Source organism: Gymnoscopelus braueri (genome assembly GCF_963280865.1).
Source record: "Gymnoscopelus braueri genome assembly, chromosome: 4".
Taxonomy (NCBI): Eukaryota; Metazoa; Chordata; class Actinopteri; order Myctophiformes; family Myctophidae; genus Gymnoscopelus; species Gymnoscopelus braueri.
In genome coordinates, this window is record NC_137605.1 from 58,939,714 (window position 1) to 58,959,995 (window position 20,282).

The window sequence follows — 20,282 nt, forward strand, 5'->3', positions numbered from 1 at the left end:
ATTTTAGAATACATTTTAAGATTCTTCTAATCACACACAGAACCCTCCATGGCCAGGCACCTCCATATTTATGTGACCTGCTCCAACCTTATGTGCCCAGAAGGTCTCTGAGATCCTCATCTCAAGCCCTGCTGGTTGTTCCTCCCACAAGGCTGAAAACTAAAGGTGATCGAGCCTTTGCTAGTTTTGCACCCAGGCTATGGAATGATCTACCCTTCCACCTAAAATCTGTGGCCTCTGTGGACCTTTTTAAAAAACTTTTAAAGACTCACCTATTTAAACAGGCCTTTACATAGCCTTTTATGATTACCAATCTTAGTGAGTTTGTGTTGCAACATAATCCTGTATTGATTTCTTGATTTTTACCGGCTGACTGGTTAAATGCTGATTGTTGTATTTTGTCTTTTTATTTTTTACTGATAGCCTATGTTCTGCTTTTATTGTTGTGAAGCACTTTGTGACTCTGATGTCTGTGAAAGGCGCTCTACAAATAAAATGTACTTACTTACTTACTTACCTGACAGAGGGGAGTTTCCCTGGTAGGACGTAGCGCGTGGAAGGAACACGTTATTCCAACCAGTTCCTTTCCCCTCCATCAGGCGCCCCGGCTGTCATGGGGGAGGCGGTATAGCGACCAGGATTACTACATGTTTTTGTGAGGGTATTAACTACCCTAGGAGACACGGGGAGAACATGCAACTCCACACAGAGTAGGCCCTTTCACCAACCCCACCTAGGGTATGGGCGCTGATGAAGCGGAGGAGAAGACACGCCCCCAGCGCCCACAGCGTCCCCGGCGGGAATCGAACCCAGGACCTTCTAGCTGTGAGGCAACAGCGCTACCGACTGCGCCACCGTGCCCCCGAGAGCTTCACTTTCTATGCCTGTTATGTACAGTATATGCTGACTGAGTTCTACTTCAATACTTCGCTTCAAGGTCTCGCTATGGGAAAGCGCCTCCTGGCGTCCATTTGGCTGGATTCTGATTCGCTCCCCTGACCTGGACGTCCCGCCCTCCGTCTATATAGTCAGGGGGCGGATCTTCACTCGTTCCTTCGTTCCTCATCTCGATGTGTTAGCTTAAGTAGGTTTCAACAGGACAGGATCGACTTCTGTGACCGCGAGACGCTAACAAATCCAGGTGTTTCTGACTTTCTACCGTAAGTGCTAAAAACACATGGTTTCTTTCTGTAATATTCCTGACTTGGCTACCAAAGCTAGCTTCTAGTGTTATTATGCGTTAGCTTCGATCGCTAACAAGTTAGTTTGCTAACTCCAGCTTAGCCTAGTAGCACTCGTTAGCACGGAAGCTAACGAGTGACTCACAAGCGATAGCTGCTAGGTCAGACCACGCGGTTGCTCGGTTAGCCCACGGCTAATCTTGACTCCACGTGTCGCGGCCTGCTAGCCACCAAGGCTAGCTCAATGGGAAACTCGTGGTTGGCGACAGACCTTCCTCGGAGTTTACCCAGCGGTGAGTCAAGGCTCAGAGCCGACCTCAGTTCCCACCCACGCCTTAGTCAAGCCCCAGAGGCTGAGCTAACCAGCATGGCGTCCGGGACCAAGTGTAGTACCCGATCCAACGCCGACACCTCCCTGCAAAAGCACTGTGAAAGATGCGATGGTGAGATGCCGGACACCGACAGGCACACCCGGTGTGTGATCTGACTTACAAAACGTTTGAAAGTCTGGTCCTCACTCTTTCGCACCCAAGCTGGAAATCATTACAGCCTTTATTATTTGTTACAGTGTACCGCCCTCCTGGGGCCTACACTGAATTTCTATCTGAATTCTCAGAGTTTCTATCACGCCAAGTCCTAGACTCTGATAGAATCATTTTGGCTGCCGACATGAACATACACGTGGATGTAGTAACCGATAGCCTCAGTAAAGCGTTTATTACATTAATTGAGTCAATCGGTTTCTCTCAGTGTGTAGATAAACCTACTCACAAGTTCAACCATACCCTCGACCTTGTTTTGGTCTATGGTATTGAAATTGAACATCTCATAGTCTTCTCATATAATGAGAACCTCTCCGACCACTATTTAATAACCTTTGATTTTACATTAATTGATTACTCACCATTGGACAAAAATGTATTTGGTAGAAATCTATCCGATAGTGCTGTGGGCAAATTTAAGGAAGCAATACCATCAGCCATCAACTCAGTATATTCCAACACAATTGAAGATCTCTATACTTATAGCCCCTCTCAGGTCGATCACCTTGTTAATAGTGTCACAGGCTCCCTTCAGACAACGCTTGACTCTGTTGCTCCTTTAAGAAAGAGGGTAATAAAGCAACAGAGGCTAGCCCCATGGTATAACTCTGGAACTAAAAATCTCAAGCGAACGTCACGTAAGCTTGAAAGGATATGGCGTTCAACCAAACAGAAAGAATCCTGTATAGCCTTAGCCTGACACTCAGCCTGAATTTTCATTTAGTTTCACTCCATTATTCAGTCTGAAAGCCCTCTCAATGCAGCGGAGTTCTGAGATGGGGGCGTGGCCAAAGTGGGACTCCACTATGAACCAACGCGATTGGTTCATACTGGATTGTCCCGATCCCGATTCGTCGTACAGATTTTCAACCGAGGAACACCCGCCTTCGAAAGCGTCACCAGACCCTGAATGCTAGGCAAAGGATTCAGGGGGTGGAGCCAGGCTAGTATAGCCTGGCAGAACAGCCTTAAAATATATAGAAAGGCTCTCTGCAATGCCAGAGCCACCTATTATTCATCTTTAATAGAGGAAAACAAAAACAACCATAGGTTCCTTTTTGACACTCTAGCCAAATTGACAAAAAGTCATGACTCTACTGATCCGCGTATTCCTATATCCCTTAGCAGCAATGATTTCATGAATTTTTTCAATGGTAAAATCAATATTATCAGAGATAATATTGATAACCTACTGCTCTCGGCCCCTGCTGGACCACCCTCCGATGTGGTATCCTCAGAAGTGGCTGTGCGACACAGTGTATATTTGGACAGTTTCTCTCCGGTCGAGCTCTCCGAATTCACTTTAATGATCACATCTTCCAAACCAACGACCTGTCTCTTGGATCCAGTCCCAACTAGATTACTTAAAGAGGTCCTGACCCCGGTTGGTGCATCCCTACTCGATATGATCAATATGTCTCTGGTGACGGGCTACGTACCACAGTCCTTTAAGGTAGCTGTCATCAAACCTCTCCTCAAGAAGCCTACTCTCGACTCAGGCATTTTGGCTAACTATAGACCTATATCGAACCTTCCATTTCTCTCTAAAATCCTTAAGAAAGCAGTCGCCAAGCAGTTATGTGACTTTTTACATAACAACAAGCTATTTGAAGCTTTTCAGTCAGGATTCAGAGCACACCATAGCACTGAGACGGCATTGGTGAAGGTCACAAATGACCTCCTGATTGCATCCGATAACAACCTTCTCTCTGTACTGGTTTTGTTGGACCTCATTGCTGCATTTGATACTATTGATCACCATATTTTGTTACAGAGACTAGAGCATTTGGTTGGCATTAAGGGTGCTGCATTGAACTGGTTTGAGTCCTATCTGTCTGACAGATTTAAATTTGTAAGCGTTAACGATACACCCTCATTACGCGAAAAGGTTAAATACGGAGTCCCACAAGGCTCTGTACTTGGACCAATACTATTTACTCTATATATGCTTCTTTTAGGTGAGATAATTGGGAAACACTCTATAAATTTCCACTGTTATGCAGATGATACACAATTATATCTATCGATGAAGCCAGATGAAACAGATCAACTGGCTAAACTTCAAGCATGTCTTATAGACATCAAGAGTTGGATGACCCGTAATTACCTACTCCTCAACTCGGACAAAACTGAAGTTATTGTACTTGGCCCTAAGCACCTCAGAGATAAATTAGCCGATAAGAATTTTACCCTAGATGGTATTACCTTGACCTCCAGGGCCACTGTAAAGAATTTGGGAGTCACGTTTGACCAAGATATGTCCTTTCAGTCCCACATAAAACAAATTTCAAGAAATGCCTTTTTTCACCTGCGTAATATTGCAAAAGTTAGGCACATTCTGTCCCAAAATGATGCAGAAAAACTTGTTCACGCATTTGTTACTTCTAGGCTGGACTATTGCAACGCTTTATTATCAGGCTGCCCAAGTAAGTCCCTAAATAGCCTGCAGCTAGTCCAGAATGCCGCTGCGCGCATACTGACAGGAACCAGAAGAAGAGATCATATCACTCCTTCATTGGCCTCTTTGCACTGGCTCCCGGTTAAATACAGAATAGAGTTTAAAGTTCTCCTCCTCACATACAAGGCTCTCAATGGACAGGCACCAGTATATCTCAAAGAACTCATCGAGCCCTATAAACCAGCCAGAACACCATTGCGTCCACAGTATGAAAAAATGCTTACGGCTCCAGGAAACCCCAAAAAAGTTAGAACAGGAGGCAGAGCATTTAAGTTTCAGGCACCTCAGCTGTGGAACCTCTCCCAGTCTCAGTCCGTGAAGCAGACAGACTCTGTATATTTAAGACTAGACTAAAAACCTTTCTCTATGATAAAGCCTATAGCCGAAGTGTATAGACTCAGTCACCCTATAGTCATCCTCTCTCCCCTCCCTCCCCACCTTCCCCCTTTTTCCTCTCTCCTCTCGTCCTCTCTCTTCTCGTCCTCCCTTTGGTTGTGTGGGTTTGTGTCCCATTGGTACAATCGTAATTAACCCTGTACGGATTCACGCTCTAGTAAGGCCTGCCACTAATTCTACAACCGGGGACCCGCTCCCCGGAGTTTCTTTTATTTCCCACGTCGCAGGTCCATGGACTGCCACTACGGACCCCCAGCTGCGGCTCAAGACTGTGACTGCGGACCGGGCCTCTCCATGGAGCACGACCGTGGATTTCTACTACACTACACTATACCACTACACTATACTGTATATTATCTTAACATTCTTATATTATACCATTATATACTGCATACACACTATTGCTGTACTATATTATATTATCATATACTATCTCACACTATTATATTTGCTACTATTGTTATTGTTACTACTTGCACTGTATCTCTTTCTGTCTCTCCTCTGTCTGTCTCTCCCTCTCTCTCTCTCTTCTTTCCCCCGACACGGTCGAGGCAGAAGGCCGCCACCCTAGAGCCTAGGGTCTGCCTGACGTTTCTTCCAGTTAAGAGGGAGTTTTTCGTTACCACTGTCGCAAAATTGCTTGCTCAGGGTGGGATGTCGGGTCTCTTCTCTACATGTAAAGTGTCTTGAGACAACTTGTTGTGATTTGACACTTTAATAAAATTGAATTGAAATTGAATTGAATTGAATCTGCCTAGACCTCACTCACGTGGAGCGAGGGCTGCTTGAGGGGGAGGACTTCTGTCTGGTCTGCGGAGACACGGACATGAAGCTATGTGTGATGGCTCTCAACGCGGACAGTCGCATTCCTTCTTCGCTCCTGCATTCGGGACCGTACCTATGTTCCCCAGGTTCTATGTCCCCCAGGTTCTATGTTCCCCTCCCCCCCAAAAAAAGGTTCTATGTTCCCCGGGTTCTATGTTCCCCGCTCAACCAAAAAAGGGTTCTATGTTCCCCACTCAACCAAAAAAGGATCTAAAAAAGGTTCTATGTTCCCCGCTCACCCAAAAATGCAGGAAATGGTGAGACATTTAAAAAGGTTTAAATACATGTATTTATACCCATTAGTTATTTGTAATTTTTCAGTTTTTAAAGTGTCAAAATATCATGTTTTGAAAACTTCTTTGACATGACTCAAAATCTATTTAGGGGTGTCACGATACATTAATTTCACGGTACATATGATACGATACACGATATTGGGCTCACGATATCGATACGATATTATTATCATTTATACTATCATCAACATTGGCCATCATCTTCAGTTTCAAAGTGCTTAATTTATAAAGCATATAAAAAAAGTTACAAAGTTTTTTACACACAAAAATAAATACAACTAGAAAAAGTGCTCCTCGGAGCACAGGTCTACGCCAGGTCAGGTACGTTATTGTGGCCTCCTGGCGGCGGTATAATAGGCCAATGTGAAAAGGGTGCCATTTCTTCCTAGGCCTTTCACGGCAATCGGACACTTTTATGATTTGTGGCATTTTGTTCCAAAAATGTGTTTTGCTAAATTAGACCTGCTGGTGGCGCTATAACAGGCCAATGTGAAATAGGTGGCATTTCTTCCTCGGCCTAGTGGGAATGTGCGTGTGAAATTTCACGGAAATTGCAAGCTGCGTTCATGATTCGAGGCATTTTGTTCAAAACGGACCAATCCTGCAAACTTTGGAAGCCAGCCTTAGCCAATCAGGATGGAATATGGGAAATCGGACAGATCCGGGTTGATCACATGACTATAGAGATACTGTGTAACGATTTGCATGGCGTTTGGATAAAATCTGTAGGAGTAATGTCAAAAAATGGGTTTTGCACAAATCGGCCTCCTGGTGGCGCTATAACAGGCCCATGTGAAAAATTTGGGGCAGAGGTTCTGAATTGGTATTGAGGGAGTGTATGTGCACAGTTTCGCAGCGAGCGGGCCAATGGTGCCGGAGATTAGCTGGTAACACACGGACAGGACACAAACACGGACGGACGGACGGACGGACAGGGGGTAAAACATACTCTCTCGCTATGCCTTTCGGCCTGGTGGAGACAATTATGCAAGCTTAAAGGACAACCCATTTTCACCCATTTTCAACATATCTTCATATAATTGGTCCTCACCAATGCTTATTATCATATGGTACAATTTTTGTCCAAGATGGCCGCCAGGGGAAAGGGGCGGGCAGGTTTCTGATTGTAATGTCTCCCCATTATGTTCAGCTGTGTGTGTTCAGAGATGTTATTAATAATTGGAAATTAAAAATGTATTTTTCCTGCATTTTTGGGTGAGCGGGGAACATAGAACCTTTTTTTTGTTAATGGGGATCATAGAACCTTTTTTGGGGTAAACGGGGAACATAGAACCTTTTCTTAGGTAAAAGGGGAACATAGAACCCAGGGAACATAGAACCTTTTTTGGTAAGTGGGGAACATAGAACCTTTTTTGCGGGGAACATAGAACCTGGGGAACATAGGTACGGTCCCCTGCATTCCACCCCACGCTCTATTCTTCGGCGGCGAAAACAACATCTTCGCCTAAAGAGGATAATCACAGCCAGCAACTACCTGGTATTGTGCTACGCTGCTATATTGCAAGGATTAATCTTCATCGAATCCCACAATGTGCAGCTTCAACGGAGAGCGAGTGCAAATGGAGATTTACCACAAGACGCGGCGACGTTACTTTTTTAAGTTTTCAACGGGCGTAAATCGGTACAAACACGGAGAAGAACCCCAAGCCAGCTTGACGGCCTAACAGTAAGATTGATCATTTGTTTGAGTCTATTGTTGTCGGGAAATGTACACCCTAATCCCGGCCCACCGACCGTGAAGTGCACGGATACTCGCTATGATCACAACTTCAATGGCCGAAACAACATCCCAGCTGATTTCACACGCGATGGAAGCGTTCGACAAAGCCCGGTCCACAACATGCAGACAAATAACTTTGTTTGGCAACGGACCACCTCACCTGATAAGTACGAACCCCAGCAGAGCCCTGGAGAAACAAGAATGGATTATTTGTCCCGTCTAACGTCTGTGTTGGTTCCAAGACCCACATTCTCAAACAGACCACCACTGCCAGAGGGATTCTGGCCGATGACGTCACAGGGGTTTCCCCACCAACATGGTCACCGAGAGGATTTCCTCATGCGCAACATGGACTCGAGACAACCGCAAGGTTTTTCTCAGAGGGAAGCACAGGGATACGGTGATTTTTCCACTGTTTTTCCTATCTCCTGGCACCACCGCATGGCGTCGACGCGGGATCAGATTCACCCCTCCCCAACCCCCCCTCCTCCTCCACCACCACCACCACCACCAGTCGATATCAGGACAACAACAAAGTGTCCCACCGAGAGGAATGCTGGGAAACGGAGTTCTTTTCCCTGTTTTTCCAACAGGCACTGGAGGTCAACTACAAGGTTTTCCTCTGTGTGATCGGCGTGGAAACAGAGATTATTTTCTCCCTGAGTTTCCCATTTCCCCCAAAAGTCCATCGCCTGGGGGAATTTGGCCGAGGTCGACACAAGGGTTTCTACACTTCACCCCTCCCCCACCTCCACCCCCCCTCCCCCATGGCAGGTCTAAGGAAGGACATACTGCCTCAAATCACCTCCACACCTCCCCCGTGGACATCACAAAGTCCCCCCCTTCCCCACCCACACCTCCTCCTCCCCCCCCCACCGACATCCCAGAGGCTGAAAGGGACAATGGTTACTATTCAACTGAGAACATGGAAGCCATCTTTTCAACTAGAGGTACTCACATTGTTCACTTGAATGTTAACAGTCTTAAAAACTCAAACAAAATGTCTGAACTGAGATCCTTGTTTGGTAATGGCAAAGTAGACATTATTTCATTCTCAGAAACTAAGCTGGATAATTCCATCAAAGACTTTGAGATTGAAATAAAGGGCTACAATGTCATCAGAAAAGACTCTCTCTGGGGGTGGGGTTTGCATCTATGTGAGATCAGACATTATTTACGATGTGATCCCTGACATGGATAACAACCCCACTGAATCGGTCTGGGTTAAGATTTTATACCCACATGCAAAACCACTGATAATTGGCGCCATCTACAGACCCCCAGATCAAAATGCTTTTTATGAATTGATTGAGGAACATGTGACGGGTTTAGGAAACTCTGAGACAGTACTTATTGGGGACTTTAACACCTGTGTTCTTAAGAAAGACTCAGCCATCTGTAAGTCCCTCAGAAAGTTCTGTGACCTGCACAGCTTTACCCAGCTGATAAAGCATTTTACAAGGGTGGGCATTGCTTCTCAATCAATCATAGACCTAGTGTTGACGACGGACCAGTCCAGAATTTCAAACAGCGGGGTGATTGAGTGCAGCTTAAGTGATCACAATATCATTTTCTGCACTCGGAAGATTCACAGACCTGGAGCTTATTGTCACAGGACGATTAGCTGCAGGTCTATGAAACACTACTCAAGTGATCTTCTAACAACAGCTCTTGAAAAAATGGACTGGTCCCATGTCCTAAATTGCACCTCTGTGGAGGAGTCCTGGTCCTGTTTCAAAAAAGCTTTTTTGTGTGTACTTGATAACATCGCACCCACAAAGGTGGTGAGGGTCAAAGCTAGCACAGAACCTTGGATGAAGGGTGACATTTTGAATGCCATCAAACTCAGGAACAAAAGCTACTCCGAGTTCAGGAAAAACATAAGTGAGCAGCTACTTGAAAAATGCAGAAAACTAGGCAATGTAGTCACTAATTTGATCAGAAATGCCAAAAAGAATTTCTTAAATGAGAACATAGAGGCAAACAGAAGCCACCCACAAAAACTGTGGGAGGCACTAAAACAATTAGGCTGCAACGGAAAAATTCAGACAAAATCTACAAACATTTGCATTATCTCAAGTGGCTCGCTCATTACCGACAAGCAATTGGTAGCGGACTGTTTTAACAGTTTCTTCACCACAGTTGCAACCCAGTTGGTAAACAAACTCCCCCAGCATTCAGGTCTGTATGGCCCAGACCACATTCAAGCTCACTATGAGAAACTAGGGGCTAAAAAAGATTCCTTCTCATTCAAACCTGTAATGATTGATGATGTGCAAAAGAAACTCTTCGCCCTACAGCCAAACAAGGCCACCGGCCTTGACAACATCCCCACCAGATTCCTCAGAGACGCAGCGGTCTCCATTGCTCCCATGATAGCCCACGTTACAAACTTATCCATCAGTCAGTGTCACGTCCCACAAGAATTCAAGTTGGCAAGAGTAATCCCTCTATATAAAAAAGGAAGCAAACTAGATCCTGGCAACTATAGGCCTGTTTCCATCCTTTGTTCCATCTCAAAGGTTATAGAGCGATCAATCCAAGAACAAATCAACAACTACCTCGGCGAGCGTAAACTGTTGTTTGAATTCCAATCGGGCTTCAGAACATCCCACTCCACTGACACATGCCTACTGTATCTGACCGACTACATCAAACGTGAGGTAGACTCGGGCAAATACTGCGGCATGGTCAGGCTGGACCTCCAAAAGGCGTTTGACACTGTAAACCACTCAATTCTACTTGATAAGCTGAGGGCGATTGGTTTTGATTGCACATCACTAAATTGGATGAGATCTTACTTGGAGGGAAGAGAGCAAGTGGTTGACATCAACGGAACCATGTCCTCATCCCTCCCGGTGAGCTGCGGGGTTCCTCAAGGCAGCATTCTAGGGCCGTTACTGTTCCTACTATACATTAACGACATGAATGCTGCCTGTAACTGCAAACTGTTCCTGTTCGCTGATGACTCGGCACTCCTGATCTCGGGTGAGGACAAGATGCAAGTTGAGGAAGCTCTCAGCTCCGAACTTTCCAAAATCCGTACCTGGCTTACCGATAACAAACTGTCACTACACCTTGGGAAAACTGAATCCATTCTCTTTGGGACCAAACATTCCCTCAGTAAGATGAAGGTTAATGACTTCAAGGTCAAAGTCGATGACACAATCATCTGTAGCAAAGAAGAGATTACCTATTTGGGATGTATTCTTGACAAATACCTGTCAGGTGAAAGCATGGCAACAAAGGTGGTCAAAGGAGTAAACCAGAGAACCAGATATATGGGTCAACCCTCAGGCCCTCAGGACCCTCTCAGGGGCCCTGATTCAGCCCCTTTTTGACTATGCTTGCTCCTCTTGGTACTCCAACACCTCAGTGTCACTGAAGACTAAGCTTCAAACCTCCCAAAACAAACTGATTCGACTACTTCTCGGACTGGGGCCCATGACCCACCTCTCTCCCACTCACTTTGCCAGCCTAGGCTGGCTCAGGGTGGAAGACAGGGTTAAACAACTAAAAATGGGACTGGTCTTCAAAATTGTAAATGCAGATTTGCCCGAAATGCCCCCCATACCCGCTTATCTGTCAAAATACCTCCAAAAAGTTAGTGACACCCACAGTCACGAAACTAGAGGGAGCGTAAACAACAATCTGGTACCACCCACCCATAAAACAAACATGGGCAAATTCTCCTTCTACACCACGGCCACCGAGGTATGGAATAGCCTAACCCCATCCCTCAAAAAATGCAGTTTGTTGGGCTCATTCAAAACAGCCCTAAAAACTCATCTTTCTGGAGGCCATAAGAGGAGGTAGTACCAGTTTCCCTGTAGACAGTTGACCCCCCTCCCCCCTTTTTTTGTATATAATTTTATTTAATTTATCATGATGCTTTTTTTGTACATATTGGTATTTTTTCTCTGTTTTTTATGTTGATTTGAACTGTTTGGTTGCTATTATATATGTCTATGAAATTAATTCAAGGACCCCAACGGAAACAAGACCGCAAGGACTTTTTTGGTCGGACCTTTTAGACAAAAGTATTATAAATGTAACTGTGTTGTTTTACATTCTTTTGCCTAATAAAAATTTCAATCAATCAATCAAAGATCCTCCGCCAACAGCTACAGCAATTCCCTGTTGCGGCTTCACCACCCCCGGACCCTCCGCTGGAGGCCTCAATTACACCGGCGGGGGCCACGGCGAGGCCGCTTCATACACCATCACCGGCCTTGAGTTGGGGCTGCGGATGCGGAGCCGCTGAACGAGGAAGACATGCTGCAACGTATCTTCAACCCATACGAGGACGAAGCCATGGACGAATACGAGGGAGATGCCCAAGCCTCCCTCGATTCCCCAGGGGAGGAAGAGGAGGACGACGTCCTTTCCCCCTCCTACGGCAGGAACTCCATTCCATCCACACAGCAGTCGAGCACCACGAAGCCGCTCCCAGCGGCTGAGCCCGGCCTAGAGCTCGACAAAGCTAGCATGCACAAGCTACTTCACCAAGCAGTGGACTGCACAGGCGTGGTGTGGCCCCGTCCAGAGGAGAGAGTCACACCACAGGCCTCCCTCCTCAACGGCATAGGAGGAGCCAGGGCAAAGCGAGCGACAAAGGACCTTATTCTCCTTACGCTCGTCACCTTGGAGGCCCTCCACAAGTCATGGAAGAAGCCGTACTCCTCACCCGTCCTGCCGCTTAAGGGCCTTGAATGCCTGAGGGAGCAGGAGGAGGGGCTGAGTAATATTAGCCTGGGACCAGATGAATCTGCCAGTGCAAAAAAATATTGCACTCTGCGATTTGGGTCTGGCACCGCTCCGTTGTGAATCCATTTCCTGCTCCAGAAGTCTGGGGTGACCAATCAGGGCCCAGTATTCAAATATGGGAGACTGTGATTGGTAGTTGGTTGTAGGTCTAACCAATTGCGTCCAGAGCCATTGTTTTGATCCCGCCCCCTTGGGAAAAAAACGTCCTCATAGAAGCACCAGACTCATATCCACGCAGTGATATAGTCTGGCTACGCGAGGCTAGAGTAATATCCCACGGATGGAGATGACCATGGTAGCCCACCTCCTACCTTCGGGCTCCGTAAGCCTAACTCGTGGCACTAATTTCTCAGGATAGACTTCTCTGCCCTCAACAGAAAGGCCTACACGACCCTGGGCGCAGGGGCGCCATCCTGAATTCTTCCATGCTCCTGGGGGCATCTACCACGCAACTCTTCAAAGCCGCGAAGTACAAACCTACACCGGAGCAGATGCAGGAGCTACGTCGTCTGAGCGACGAGTCCCTACAACTCACTGCAGGGGCCCTAACCGCCATCGGCTGCTCCATGGTGTTCCTCGTCACCACAGAGAGAGCGAGATGGTTGGACCTCTCGCGCCTCTCTGAGGCAGAAAATCAAAACAGGAGCAGGGAAAGGCCTTAGAAACCTCCATCCCCAGGAAGACTTCATATTCCACCGTGCCTACGCATCGACGAGCCCCGACACCAGCGTACCGCGGTACCAGACGACGGCATTCAATGTCACCTGCCCCACCTACCGGCAGGTCTGGGGGTAACAGAGGCCAGGGCAACCACCAGGGACCGGGGCCTCGCTTCCGTTCACCGAGAGGTCCCAGAGGCCCGCCCCAGGAGCAAGGTCGCAAAGCCATTCAAAAGAGCGAACGCGGTAGGCGACAGCAGCAATAGGTGCCCTGGATTTGTCCCACGTTCTGGGAGCCGGGTTGAGAGGGGTGCACACGGCGCACACGCTCCTCCATCAGGCCAAGAGGCCAGGACTTTGCACATTCAAACTTTTCATACATGTAAAAGTATAAATGCACCTGTTGGCTGTTCAAATAAAATAAGTTTTACGTCAACACCGCCTGATTCTTTCAGTAGGGTTGCTAAATGTACATTTGAAAAGTGCCCGGAACATGGGGGATATGAGCCTGCTGCCCCCAGAGTCACAAAGACATCTCAGAGTAGCGGGACAGGTAAAATGCATGACAATAGCACAAGTGTATTTTTCTATGAGAAAGGGTTGCAATTTGGCCACTCGCTGACCACCAGAGGGTGCCATAGCACCAGGTCTAGCGGAGCACAGAAAGGTAAAATTTCCCCTCCTTCACGGCGCCTCAGGACAGATTTGGTGCGGCACCCCAGAGTGGACTGCTCGCACAATTGCTCTCTTGTTTTGATCTCCTTCCCACTTGCCCCCCACCCCTCTTCTTCTCCCCCCCCCCCCTCTTCTTTCTATGGAAATTAACGTTGCGATGGGAACGATGTACAAAAACGAATTTCACCCACTTCTTTACCTTGTAAACCTGTGATGTGACAATAAAACTGATTCTGATTCTGATTCTGATTCTGATTCTCGAGAGGGTACGCTCTACAATTCGCTCCGGGACCCCCGGCCCTCGTAAAACAGTTACAGGGCACAGGGCTTGGCGGGCGGCGTCCTACGGACAGAGGCCTTCTCCCCGGCAGGGAAGCGAGCCATAGTAGAGGTACACAAACACTAGACGTACAGCGTAATTCGTTCCTGTTACTTCATAGTGGGAAAGAAAAGGGGGGGGGGGGGTCGGCGGTTACTAACGTTACCCCGGTTCTATGAGATACGGAGCGAGAGGTCTCGCAAAGACCCTCTTCTTGTTAAAAGGCAGACGAGAAGAGGAAGTCTTATTTCCGAAGGAATGAGTGAAGATCCGCCCCCTGACTATATAGACGGAGGGCAGGACCTCCAGGTCAGGGGAGCGAATCAGAATCCAGCCTTGTCTGGAAGTGTCAAGAAAATGCTTCTGTGTTCACGCCAGGAGGCGCTCTCCCATAGCGAGACCTCTCGCTCCGTATCTCATAGAACCGGGGTTACGTTAGTAACCTATAGTTATGCTTCGACGCACGGCGGTATAGTCGATGGACAAGCCCACAACGCGTTGCAGAGGCGACTTGTGTGCGTTTGTAGATCGGCGATTTACAAATGCATGAAAAGCACCACAACTCACTGAATTCTAGTTTGGTTTATATGATACAGATTTAAGAATGCTAGCTTTCATACCAAAATGCTTACGTAGATTAGAAACATAATATAGCCTAACTTATAAAACAAAACAACTTTTGGTCTGTTGTTAATGCAGTGAATGGATATGAATCATATAACACAGCAGTATTTTATTATTAGCCAAAAAGGTACGAAAAGGTGTAGTACTTAATCTAAATGTTTGCTCATGCCATTAATTATGTCTGGCTTTCACAAATGAATGACTACTACTAGGGCAGGGCCTATCAAAATGAATTAGTGTGATAACATACTGTAGTACATGTTATTGTTGGCTTAATTTTTGGTGTAGTGTAGCACTACCTGGGGAAAACAGATAGATAGATATAGCGAGAGAGAGAGAGAGAGAGAGAGAGAGAGAGAGAGAGAGAGAGAGAGAGAGAGAGAGAGAGAGTCAATGTAACTAAAGAGAGAGAGAGTCAATGTAAGCCCAATTAAGTTTTAATTGGGCTTTGTTTTATAAATTGAACCTGGGGAGGATATCTGCATGCTCACTCATACCAGGAATTATTCACAGCAAACTAGAAACTGTCTCTTTAAACACACTCCTCCTATCCTCTCGCTCACACACACACACACACACACACACACACACACACACACACACACACACACACACACACACACACACACACACACACACACACACACACACACACACACACACATAGCCTGGTAAACCCTCCCTCCGGAAATCTCATTTCTATTTGATTCCTGGAGTGAGTCTGGCCTGATCCGCCTGTCTGCAATATTGGCTGTGCTGGAGTTGGGCGGGAGTAATACCGTTGACTGACAACCCCTTCAGCCAATGATAATTTTTCCCCTTCAGCCAATCAGCAGTTCACCAGTCTTAATGTGACGCGACGGGACTTTTGAGACAGCCATACCCAAAATGGGTTGCCTTTTTCGGGTACAATGGTGTCACTGCCCGCCCCTACCGGTTCTCTAATTATTTTTTTTTAAATAGGCTTTGTCATGATTAATTGACCACATATATGAAGTTAAACAACTAAATTCTATCCAAACGATATCTTATAAGTAAATTCCGTGCCTCAAAATAGAAGTTAGAGAGCTTTTTGAAGTAAAAAAATAGCGGAGAATTGGCCGCACAAGAAAAAGATGGCTGCCGTTCGTGTTTTGGGCTCACTCGAACTCGCCACCTGATTGGCCAACGTAAGCTGTCAATCACAGAACAATGAGCGACGACGCTGATAGGCGCGGCCGTTTGGCATACACAGCCAATATTGCAGAGAGGCGGTTCATGCCAGACTCACTCCTGAAATGAAATGGAATTGAGATTTCCGGAGGGAGGGTTTACCAGGCTAACACACACACACACACACACACACACACACCATGAGATCAGGCTGCACACACACACACACACACACACACACACACACACACACACACACACACACACACACACACACACACACACGCACAGGAGAACCTCCTATGCCATGTGATTTCCGAGGAAATGAAACCAAACTAATCTCATTGTGGGTTTTTTTCAGCCGGCAGTAAAATGGCAGAGCAAGGATTTAAAGTGGACCGGGAACAGTTGTGCTGTTCTATCTGTCTGATTCTACTGGAGGACCCAGTGAGAAGAGTGAGTGCTCCTTGTGGACACAGCTATTGCAGAGGGTGTATTGAGACCTACGAGGATCAGGACGATAAAAGAGGGACATTCAGCTGCTGTCAACAGTGCAGACACTACTTTGAAGATGGGACTGTGTCTGTGTCAAAGGTGAGCAACAAACAAACGCGCTGTTTCGAGAGCCATTTTTTTTATATCCCTTTTTCGAATATCGAAAAATTGTTTGTGACGAGTGCTCGCATTTCTTTTGCAGTTAGTGTCAACAACACCAGAGCCAAAGACCAGAGCTGAGTTCTTACAATATTCCTGTCCAATCACACTGAACCCAAACACAGCAGATCAACGCCTGACTCTGTCAAAAGGGAACAAGAAAGTGACAAAGATGCTTGAAGAGCAAGCATATCCATGAGGATATGCTTGCTCTTCAAGCATCTTTGTCACTTTCCGGAGAGGTTCAATGGATGGTATCAGGTTCTGAGTACAGAGGGTCTGACAGGTCGTTGTTACTGGGAGGTGGAGTGGAGTGGATATGATGTTTATATAGCAGGCTCGTATAAAGATATCGGCAGAACCGGGAGCCCTGATGATTGCTTATTTGGAATATATGACAAATCTTGGGCTTTACGGTGTCACAAAGGAGGTTGCTGTTTTGCGGAAGGAGGCATTGAAACTGGAATCGGCCCTGTGTCGTCCAGGGTCGGGGTGTACCTGGATCACGATGCAGGGACCCTGTCCTTCTACAGCGTCTCTGATACCATGACTCTCCTCCACACAGTCCAGACAACATTCACACAGATCCTCTATCCTGGATTTGGGACAAATATATAATTCAAATATTTGCTAAAATGTTCACGATAAAAAAAAATGCAGATCTACAAGCTCGTAGTGCGGCACTCAGTGCCGCGCTATGAGCTTGTATATCTGCTATTTTTGAATAGCCAAAGTATAAAATAATGGTTATAGCTCAAAATCTAAAATGACACAGATGCGTTCCCGGATTGACTGGGTTAAATCGGCAAGAGAAAAACATATAGCTAGCCTATGATGCTAGCGTATGGTTGGAATGAATGTTAATCCACCTTAAAATTAAAAATTCTAAATGGAGTGAAAGAGTTGCCGATTTATTTTAAAGTTCATCCCCTATCAATTACTAATTCATGGAGATTTTTTTTTTCTCAGATTCCTGAGCCAATAATCCAATATTTGACTTGTTGAAGTTAATAGGAGACCAAATTTAACAAGAGCAAAACGCATATTTTAAACATTCTCGTATAAGCTCAGGACAGTAGCTGTCATTTCAGTCACCGTGAGAGTTTATACATGAGTTTTTATATAATGTAGCTTTGCCTTGGTCTCCTACCGCAGCGGTGTCATCAAATATTGAATTATTGACTCTGGAATGTGACAGAAACTAAACAAAATGAATTCAAGGCTTCATGGGGTGAGTCATTTATAGGTGAAGTATTACTTAAAAACTGTGGCCATAACATTTCAGTAAGTCAAGTTTTGTCAATACTGATGTTGTCACACAACCTTTGTGAATGTTTTATCATTACGCATACAGAAAAATAAAGATTTGAAAACTTGTGAAATGGAACATTCTGCATAATGAGTACTTTTACTTTTGGTACTGCAAGTACATTTTGATACCAATACTTCTGTACTTTTACTCAAGTAAAACAGAGTGGCCCTTATTTATCAACGCGGTGTAGACCAAATAATGGGCGTACGGCGAGATCACCGCAACTTTCGGCATTTATCAATATATCCTGACTTTGTCTTCAGTGACCCGTTCAGATCTAATGTCAGGCCGGAGGGAGTTGTTGACTTTGGCTACACCCGTTTGTTCCATCCTAGACCTGCGGAGCAGCATTGTCTGACCGTCTGAAATAGCCTGGTAAACCATCCCCCTTCTGGAAATCTCATTTGCATTTGATTTCAGGGATTGGTCTGGCCTACAGGCCTGTCTGGGCGTTTCTCCGGAGTTCATAACATGAACTGTCCTATCAGCGTCCTCGCTCATTGTTCTGTGATTGATAGTGTAGGGCCGCAATTGAAATTCTGTCCGCTGTTTTGGTTTTGGTTTTAAAACTTCAAAACGCTCTCAAACTTCTTTTTTGAGGCACGGAATTTACTTTTAAGATATTGTTCGGATAGAATTTGGTTGTTTAACTTCATATATGTGGTCAATTAATCATGACAGAGCCTATTTTTTTAAACAAATCAGAGAACCGGCAGGGGCGGGCAGTGACACGCATGTGAATAAAGCAACCTATTTTTGGCATGGCCCTTTCAAAAGTCCACCTGCGTCACTTTGCTCTGGTGGTGGGGGGAACGAACTGCTGATTGGCTGAAGGGGAACAAACTGCTGATTGGCTGAAGGGGTATAAAACACGGAAATCGCTGGCACTGGGTGGTGGGGGAACGAACACTGGCACCGAATGTGTTAAAGGGATTATGAAATCCCCCCCCCCCCCCCCCCGCAAAAAAAATCTAAGGTAAAAACAAGTTTCTTTGTTTTGATGACGTCACGCAGCGCCTGGGGTATATTTTATGTATTTGTGTATAATGTACTCTTATCATGACCATTATCTACTGTACTGACTGTCCCCTATGGCTCCTCCCACCACAGAGAAACATTTCGTCTCCCTGCCTAGCACACTCTCCCCTCGCCCCGCAACTCTGAACTAGGAAATAGATTTTACATGAAAATGTATTTTATTTGTAAATCTGTGCATATCGTGGAGTGTCGCTTGAAGCCCGAGCTATCTGGCGTCTCCACCAAGGCGAGCAGAGGGCTGAGGAGAGGTTTCAGCACCAGAGACAGTGCAGAGCACTTGGGCAAGTAGTGGAAGGAAGGTATGTGCCTGTTTTCATCCTCTATCAGCTTGATATGATGACACCTCAGGTCTGATTGCCAGAGTGGTGACAGCCTGGTCTGATCAGCCCAACCCTATAAATGTTTGCTGAACCTCTCCTCAGATGAAACTCACTCCCTTGGTGAATGGACGCAGGCTCGGGTGGTAAGCTAAAATACAATCCAACATTTGTCCTTATATGGCTTGTTAAGACTGAATTAAGACTAATTATGGTTTCTACTCTCTTCCTAGGCACCATAGGGCACTTCATGCATGGACTAGGAACTGTTATTGAAATACCCCAATCCGGGAGGAATTTGTGTTATAGTTTTCCCCTACCTGCCTTTGTTAAAGTTTCCCCCCAATAAAAGACTGCTGTTTATGCAAATCAAGTGACTCTGTGGTTGGTTTTGGTCAGCACTCCTCACAATATGAAATATATATATCCCCACCCAAATCTCTTAGTTACACCAACATTGTTCACATGAAGTAGTTTGTTTATGCTTATTTATTGAAATTCTAAAAACCGCTATGGTCATTCATTCAGCGCACTGGGTGTATGGGGGAGCTGAGCCTGAATTCTTCTGGCCGCGTTTAGGTCATCTCAGAGCGGAGATACAGAGGGGATACAGAGGCTCCTTCTGATCGGTTTGAAATGGTCATGGATATTATAATACACGCACCGCGGAACTGCCGCAGCATGTTTATAAACAAATGATTAATTTCAGCTAATAAATAGGTCACATAGTTGTTCAACTTTGATTATTATAGACAGGGCTTGGAGGCTTGTGACTCAGGTGGGGGGAGAGACGTAGCCAACTGGCACGGGCTGCAGTGGCTGGTGATCAGTGTTGCCATGTCTGCTTATTATAAGCGACTTGATGAAGACGGGTTGTGAGCTTGTAGATCGGCAACACTGCTGGTGATACAATGCCTATATTACTTTAATGTTGTGAATGAAACTGCGCTCACTCGGCTTACTGTTTGTGTAACGCAGATGATCAACCAAAGATGCTGAAACGAAAAACGTATTTTAGTGAGCAATGGATCAAGGAAGTTCCTTGATCGTCGCATTGACGAATTTCATGCATGATGTTGCACTGTGTGTAGAACAGATTCGATAAGAATGTCATTCATTTATAATTGGACTGAAAATGAATAAAATTATGAATAGTTTGTTTAGAAACCAGCTGTGACGGCCACGACCCTGCCATGCGTGTATCTCCATTTCTCCCCCGACCAGCGGGGACACAGAGCGGCTCCGAGGAGAGCTGAGAGACCCCTCGGAGAGACAGAGAGCCATGCAGCGTTCAAACTATAGCGATTTTTACCATTTCAATAAATA

The 20,282-nt window shown here is 45.8% G+C and overlaps 1 protein-coding gene across 1 annotated transcript in view; it reads right to left on the reverse strand.

Annotated features, from left to right (window-relative positions):
* The window catches only part of thbs3a (thrombospondin 3a), a 115,463-nt gene that overhangs the window by 41,246 nt on the left and 53,935 nt on the right, over positions 1-20,282 (reverse strand). The window lies entirely within an intron of this gene.